Raw genomic sequence first — 8567 nt, forward strand, 5'->3', positions numbered from 1 at the left:
ATGGCTATTAAGTGCACACAATTGAAAGTTTATCCAAATTTGCTTTTTAAGGGCACATTTAGATTTTTTTTTTACGGGAGCATATAGTTTGTTATTTTGGCATGAACTTTTGCACGCATATAAAAGGCACGAACATGTATGGTGTCACAAAGACAATAATCTTTTGAATTTTAACATATCTTTGAAGGATATTTTATTAGGTATGCTAGCTAGGTGGAATTAAAAATAGGACAGTCTATATAGTAGCCTATATAGGCTTATGGTTCGGCCAATGATATTTTTGTTCTTTTTCCAATGAAAATGTCCAAATATGATACTCTCTTCATTTTTATTTACTCCACATATTAGTTTTGACTAAAGACAAATTTTATAAACTTTATCAAGAACAATATAAAAATTCACAATAACAAATTTATATGATGTTAGAATATATTCAATGGTGAATCTAATGGTATTGATTTGGTGCTGTATATGTACTGGTTTTTCTATAAATTTGATCAAGGTTTATAAATTTCGATTTTAGACAAGCTAATATGAGAAATAAATAAAAACAGAGGAAGTAGTTGCTTTGTCTTAAATTGAATTAATTCACGGTTAATATGTTTGCTAACTAGTTTTATCGTTGTGTGCATGCAGTGGCAAGAGGATCCATATGCTCAGGAGAGTGATGAAGAACAAGATTTGGAGACCGCTACAATGGCAATGAACCTCAAGTTGGTGCAAATCGTTCATGGAAATAACAAGCTGAGGTCCAAGATAAAACGGAAGCTACCGCGGGCAACAATCTCCAAATGAAGATAGAGAAGGTGGACTTGGTTTGTGTTTTTCTTAATAATCAAGTGAACCTTCTTGGACACCATGACGTACGGATAGCGTACTTGAATATCAAACACACACACGCACGCTTCCGGCTTGGTGTGTGGCTCCCTTCCCTTTAATGAACTCACGATAACAATGTCTTTTCTTTAGAAACATCTTATTATGACATAGATGCACACACACACATTTACAGTATCATACACATGCACTTGCACCTTTTTTCCACAGCGTTTGACAGTGAACTAACGAGAAGAGTATCTTATTTTTGATAGTGAACTAACGAGAAGAGTATCTTCTTTTTGACAGTGAACTAACGAGACAGTGTTAGTGTTTGGTTTGGCGCTATCTGTAATGTTGTATAGCATTACTAAAACCGTGAAGAACACATACTGCTACCTTTTCTTTTTTATGGTTCGGTCTCGCCTGGTTTTATTTTTTGACCGGTGGCGAGGTTGTGGTGGCTCCTGCATAGTCACGGCGGAGGGTTCGTGGGAGGTGTGCGGGCTAGCAGAGGTGTGGTGCGTGGGGGTGTGGTGTTGGGCGGTGCTTCGTGTGAAAGCTTGCCGGGCTCTGTGGCCGACAGCATCGGCGTCCACGGACGTCGTTTTTCCTCCTTGGAGGCACTATCATGGAGTTCATCCCCTGTGCACCCTCGGAACCAGTTCTTTGGGTGAAAGCCTAAGGCCAGATCGGGTCAAGCGACAATGTCCACATCATGACTTCCCTCTTTGGGGTGTTGTCCATGGAGACCCATCAATCACGTTTGTGCTCTTTGTGTGCTAGACGCTCATGGAATTACGGTTGGCAGGTGCCCAGGTAGGGTGATGGTGTGGTGTCCAAGTTTGGCTTCGAAGATGACGTCCGACGGTGCAGGGTCGGTTTCATCCTAGCATGCTCGATAGGTTTCTTCTTGGTCTCTCCATGTCGTCACGGAGTCAAAGGTGCCCTGGAGGTGCCTAGGTGGTGACAATGACAGGTGGCTGATCGTCTTCGAGGAAGTGTTGGTTGGCGCCAGCTCTGCACAATTCTTCTCTATTTTGATGGCTTTATTAGTCGGGGTTGTCTTTTTTAGGGCTTAGTCGGAGTTGTGTGGGCGCCTGCATTGGTGGCCGACTGTTTGGCATGGGCCGGCATCGGCTCTGGCATTTGGTGACGACGGCTTCGTTGGTGGAAGTCGATGGTAAAGTCAGACTAGCATGTTTATGGAGGAGTGATGACGATCACGCTTGGTGACAACCTCGACTTTGTGTTCCTTCACTGTGGCGATTTTGAATCTTTGTGTGGCTGGCCAGGTCGGCCGGTGTTGCCCCGCGTGGATTGTTGTGCCGGCTTTAGTCTGATTTCGCGTTAATCAACCGGCCATATTTTTTCAATGAATAGAGATGCTTAGGTACCAATTTTTTTAAGAAAAAAGACCCGGAAGAAATAATGCATGGAAATCAAAGCATTCACGGCCTATATGCCTCTCATTTTAGCCCTGCAAAAAAGGCTCAGGATAAGCACACACTAGTTTGTAAGGCTCCATGCTCCCCGAACAGTCAAGAAAAAGGCGAATCAACCTGTGGTTGAGTTGGTTAGGTGGACAGTGGTATCCCCAACCCATCAGGGTTCAAATCCTAATGCTCGCATTATTCCTGGATTTATTTCAGGATTTCCGGCGATACGCTTTCAGTGGGAGGAGACGTTTCCGTCGACGACGAGGCGCCTACGGTGACTTCGTAAATCTCAAGATGATATGCCGGCTCAGTCTCTCAAAAGTGCTGATAGGGATAGGGCGTGCGTGTGTGCGTTCATAGGGGTGAGTGTATGCGCGTGTATATGAGCGCTTGTGTCTGTACTGATGCTAAAAAAAAAAGACGTGCATGGTGGGTGTGTGGAAACGCTGGCCACGAACGACTTCTTGTGGAAATGGCCGTCACCAGAGGCCAGAGCTTGCACAATCACAACCAGAGCCTTGGACTGGTGTGGACTTCTTGTGGAAATGGCCGCCTGGCCCATATTGAACGGGCGATCGGATTCGCCTCTACATTTCTACGCTCCTGGACTGGTGCGCACAGAGACAAACAAGTCGCAGTCGACACAGCCACAAGCTCGCGTATAAATAGGAGAGGAGGTACAGCAGCTCCTTCCAGGGACAGAGCTTGAGCGCAGCTACGTACGCATCCCAGCATATGGCTTTCACTTCCAGAGCCTTGGCCGCGTTCCTGTGCGTGCTCCTGGCCTCACTCATGTTCCTCACGCAGCACGCGTTCGCCGCCAGAGGTATCATCAACTCTCTTCTTCTCAGTGTCGTTCAGTGTCCTTCTCCTCGTGTCTCAAATAGCTGTATTTCAATCTGCCTGTGCATGAACGTTGCTACCGCAGGTACTTTGAGCAACGAGACGCCATACGGATACGAGGGCAGCTACCAGGCCCCGCCGGGCCTGCCCGAAGGTTATGGGAATTCTCCTCCATGATTGGCCGGAGACGATGATACTTGGAGCACCGAAATACAAATACGTACGGCGGAGCATGAATAAATTTGCACCAGTTGCTGATATATAGCAAAGCATAGTGATGCACCTTTTTATATTGTTATTGAGTTTCCCTTTATATATATACAAATAAACACCCTTGTGGCGGTTGTGCGCGTCGTCTGAGTTTGGCCGAGGCCGAGTCTCTTCGGGTCGCATCAAAGTTATCAAGTCTCTGCATCAACTAAGTTACAGTCATTATATAGCTGGACACTACCTTGTACCTTGAATGAATACTGGAATGAGAAGAAAAGCCGCCACGACAAGTTCGCGCGGCGCAAATCTCTTCACTCATGTGTTTTGTATTCTCTCTTGCAAGAACAAGTACTAGCTCCCCGTAAAGAAAAAAAGAAGAAGAAAAGGAACAAGTACTGGTTTCAAGTGCCTGCGTGAATCTGATCTTGTTTGATTATTCTCTCACAAAATCAGTTTTGTTTTTTCTTAGTTCTGATGCTATGCATGGAGCTGGGATTTCTTTCATAGAGTTTGCATTACCCATAAGGATTTGACCTTGAACGGATCATTATTGGAGAAACCAAATACCCCCTCCCCCCTAATGTCGATTTGCTAGCAATTTGTAATTTGGGTATCACAGCATTCCTGCTAATCTCATTTGTTGACATTTTCAAAAGAGTAAATTCCGGTTTTTACCCCCTATTTCGACATTTTTTATACTAGTTACACATTTTAGCTGGATTTCATCCGTTTTACCCCATAGCATAAAGTTTTGCCATAATTCACCCTGTTTAATATCTTGTGCGGCAGGTCTAATTGTGTTGTCCCAATTTACCGTGTTTAATATTTTTGGAGTTGATGGCATTCTCCTATTATTTGCGACAGATCATGGAAATACAATGCGGAAAATATGTGTTACGACAACTATTTTTTCCTATTTGTTCCCTGGGTCATGATGTCAATTCATCTCCTGATTCACGGATCATGCTGTCAAATTATCTCTCTTTTGTGATACATGCGGATTTTTTTATTCTTTTTCTAATAGCGAGACGTTTGTAATCGAGTGTGTGCATACATACACACCATGTTATGCCATGCTTCTTCTACTGAGGGCTTCCAAATAATGCACGTTGCCGCACGACCCGGCGTGGACTGCAAGAGGAGCCACAGTCTCTCGAAGGTGGTGAGTTGCCCAAAGGTGCAGGCAGGTGCTCCACTTACGGTGATCAAGGAGAGCCATCGATGGACATGGTGGGCACCGTTGAACTCTCGACGACTTTTGCCGCTAGAGTCCAGTGACAAGTCATTTTCTATCGTTCTTGCCTGTCTAGTACGCATGCCCTTGGAGTTGGACCTGCACACAGCACTATATGGTGGGTAAAATTATCTTCATCGCGTGATACCCTGCTGCTGGTCCTCATGCTGCGTTGGATCTGCGTATAAGTACGCCACTGGCATTGCTTCCAAGCACAGCGAAAACAGAAGCGTCCTTCCTTCAACAATGGCTCTGCTCAAGAACTTGGCCGCGTTCCTGTGCCTGATCCTGGCCTCGCTCGCCTTCGTCGCGCAAGACGCACTCGCCGCCAGATGTATCATCATCATCCTCGTGTCTAAAATAGCTGTAATTTAATCCGACTGTTCTTGAACCTAGCTACAGCAGGTGCTTTGAGCAACGTGAAGGGATACATGGTTAGTGAAAAGTAACTTAGAGTAGTAACATGTATATAGTCTATGTTACTAGTCTATGTTACTACTTTTATAGTGGGTAGTAACATAAGTTTAGTGTCATGCAAGCCTTCATTTATTAGGTTGTAGCCACATTTTGCATTAGGGTGCGCTATGTTACAGTAACATATTATGTTACCATAAACACCTCTATCCTCATTAACTCTTTGCCACATAAGCACATTTGTCTTGGGTTGCGTTATGTTACTAACTAAGTTACTCCCACTATGGCTAGCCTTACGGTGGTGGTTACGGGAAGTATCCATGATAGGCCGGACACGATGATACTTGGACCACGGAAATATAAATACCTACGGCAGACCATGAATAAAGTTTCACCCATTACTGGTATATCATACCATAATAAGTTCGCAGTTATGTATTAATCTTAGTTCAACCTTAACACAAAACCGCGATACTTATTTTAGATTAGAGGGAGTACGAAAAACATAGTGAATGTTTCCCTTTCCAAATAAACCCCCTTGTGGTGGCTTGTGTGCTTACGATCCATCTCGTCTTAGTTTGGCCGACGCCGAGTCATAGTGAATGTTTCCCTTTCAAAAGACCAAGGAGGTTTGGCAAAGAAAATTTTGGAAGTTGAAAATAAATATATGCTTAGTAAATGGCCATATCGGTTATCATCTAAGAAGATGGAGTGTGGATACAGTTATTACATAGCAAGTATCTACATTCCAAGATCTTGTCTCAAATGTCAGCTCAAGGGGCAGGCTATGTCCTCACTATTCTTGCTCATGGCGTGGGAACTATGGCCCCAGGGCAATGCTCATCTTCCATTGTATCTCTTCCATGCCTACTATGGTTTTCAGTAAAATCAAGCAAGAAGCTTTTCTTTGGGTTTTGGCCGGCGCGAAGCACATGGGGTCCTTCATGGTACGATAAGGCCTTGTACAATGTTAGGTGCTTAGGGAGGTGCTTAAAAAAATAAACCGGGTTTTCTGAAGCATCAGTGCCTATTTCTACAAGAGAGACGTCTAATTAAGCGTCTACCCTGTATAAATAAGCACCGGTGTTTAAGAAAAGATTGGTTTATTTCTCGAAGCACCTCTCCAAAGCACTTGCAATGTGCAAGGCCTAACAAGCCCGTTTGTATGGAATGTGTGTCTTTATTTTTCTGTAAAATTCCTTATGGCTGTACACTCTTTGTATTCTTCGGTAAACTACCAAGGATCAACTATACGTTTCGAAGTCACATGTCTCTTTTAAAATTGATTATTTTAATTACTTGTGCGAACAGCGAGACGTTTGTAATCGTGTGCGTGCATATATACACTATTTTTTAATTCTTCGGAATAATATGCATTGCCGCACGACCGGGCGTGGACTGCAAAAGAAGCTAAAGTCAGTCAAGTGTGGCGAGTTGCCCCCAGTTTGTTGGTGCAAAGACCTACCGAAACCAATCCAGTGGTCAAGGAGAACGATGGGTGTGCATGGTGGGGCGAGCCGTGGATTTCTCCATGACTTCTGCCGCTAGAGTCTGCAGAGTGCGGTGGCAGTTCACACCAGTACATTCCATCTCGTTTTGGCCTGTCTAGCTTCGGCTGACCCGTCAACACATGCCTTGGATGTGCACACAGCACACTGTGGAAAATATCCGGTGATTTGGTACCCAGCACCTAGTCCTCATGGTGCGTTGGATCTCCGTATAAGTACGCCACTGGCATTGCTTCCAAGCACAACGAGAACGCAAGTGTCCTTCCTTAAACAATGGCTTTCCTCAAGCACTTGGCCGTGTTGCTGTGCGTGGTCCTGGCCTCGCTCGCCTTCGCCGCGCAGGCCGTGCTCGCCGCCAGAGGCCTCGGCCCAGCCACGGGTATGTACAGTCAACTCTCAGTCCCAATATCTACTGGCTTTTCAGAAATTTTCGTGACTCGGTCTGACGAGATGTCCCGCGTGCGTGCGTGGGCGCGAACGCCATTGCAGGGTTTTTTAGCAGCACGTACACGGGTAATGCGCCTGTTAAACCCCATTGTGACGACGATGATGATTACTGTTCGAGTGGGATACCTGCACATTAGACTACGAGAAGACATGCCGCCCGGGAACCAAACTTGGTGGTTGAAGCACCGAGCAGCATGCTTGCTTGTCGCGCGCGCGCGATTATCAACAATAGCATGAGAAGAAAGGACGTGCCGTGTTTTTTGTTTTTTTTTTAAATTCAGTCCCACTTTTATTTAAGCATCCCACACAGGGATTTCGTCCGAAATAGTCTGCAAAATAAAATCTGGAGGCACATGCAGCCACACCTTGTTTAACTTAGTGGAAACTGCTTCCCTAGCTAACAAGTGGGCAGCTTTATTAGCATCCCGCCTAACCCACGCAATCTTCCAGCTCTCCCTCGAGGCCAGCAGGCGCTTGACCTCCTCCACCACAGGCCCCAGCGGTGAGAAGTCCTTTTGCGTGCCTTGGAGTTTACATACGATTTCCTTGCAATCCATCTCGATATGTAGGTTGGCGATGTTCAGCTCCTCGGCCACCTGTGCAGCCCTTCTCCACGCCAGGAGTTCAGTCCTTGCGGGATCACTCCCCAGTGGAAGGACATGGCAAAAGCCTCCTAAGAAAGCACCATCATGGTTCCGAAATACCAGCCCGGCTCCACCGTTGTCCCCTTCTTTCGATGTGGCTCCATCGACGTTTACCTTCACCCACCCCTTCTCCTGGGGCCTCCATTTCTCCTTCACCGCCGGTGTGTTCTGCTTGCTCTTCCGGCCATGTATCGATTGCCACTCGCACATTAGATGGAAGACTCTTTTTGCTATCATCTCTGCCTCCTCGATCCGCTGCCCATCGCGTGCATTATTCCTCGCGAGCCAGAGCGCACATGCACCCTGAACCATGACCGCTCGCTCGTCATCCGTAGCCTCCGCAAACCACGACATCAACCATCTCGACAACGCACTCTGGGAGCAAGCTGACTCTGGCGGGATCGCCACCGGTACCCCCAATTCCGACTGCATTATCTTCCAGAACTTAGCAGAATGATAGCAACCCCAGAATCTATGGTAGTTTGTTTCTTCCCGCCCACACGCCATGCAAAAAACACCCTGCTTGATCTTCCTCCTTAATAGTTCCGTTCCCATCGCAAGCCCGTTCCGAATCAACCTCCACGTGTGGATTTTAACTTTGCCGTGTCCCAAAGGCTCAGCCAAGACTTACGATCCAACACCGAGGATGAAGACTTCGGCCGTACGGATCTTACCCTCTTCTGGCTCATGCGTAGATGGTATGCCGAGCGAACTATGAAGATACCATTCTTGGTGTAGTTCCAAGCTTGGTAGTCTTGTACCCCCGGTCCTCGAACTAGTATTTGAAGAATCTCTTGAGCCTCATCTGGGGCGAACATTTCCTGTACTTTTTGATTGTCCCATGAAAAGCCATCGTCTTCGAGTAGATCCCCAACACGTGTAATGCCTGCGATGTAGCTTTGGTCCAGTGGCTTGAGGCTACCGCTCCTTGGGAGCCAATTATCATGGTGGACCGATACTCGTGAGCCGTCGCCAATACGCCATATCAGGCCGTCAGCAAGGAGGTCACGAC

The 8567-nt window shown here is 46.2% G+C and overlaps 1 long non-coding RNA gene across 1 annotated transcript; it reads left to right on the plus strand.

Annotated features, from left to right (window-relative positions):
- The first annotated feature begins 2904 nt into the window (after window positions 1-2904).
- Window positions 2905-3622, plus strand: LOC125546196. The gene is made up of 2 exons (XR_007300483.1): window positions 2905-3081; window positions 3184-3622. It is a non-coding gene; the product is annotated as an uncharacterized LOC125546196 (long non-coding RNA).
- Window positions 3623-8567: the final 4945 nt, after the last annotated feature.

This window comes from Triticum urartu, chromosome 3, assembly GCF_003073215.2.
Source record: "Triticum urartu cultivar G1812 chromosome 3, Tu2.1, whole genome shotgun sequence".
Lineage (NCBI taxonomy): Eukaryota > Viridiplantae > Streptophyta > Magnoliopsida > Poales > Poaceae > Triticum > Triticum urartu.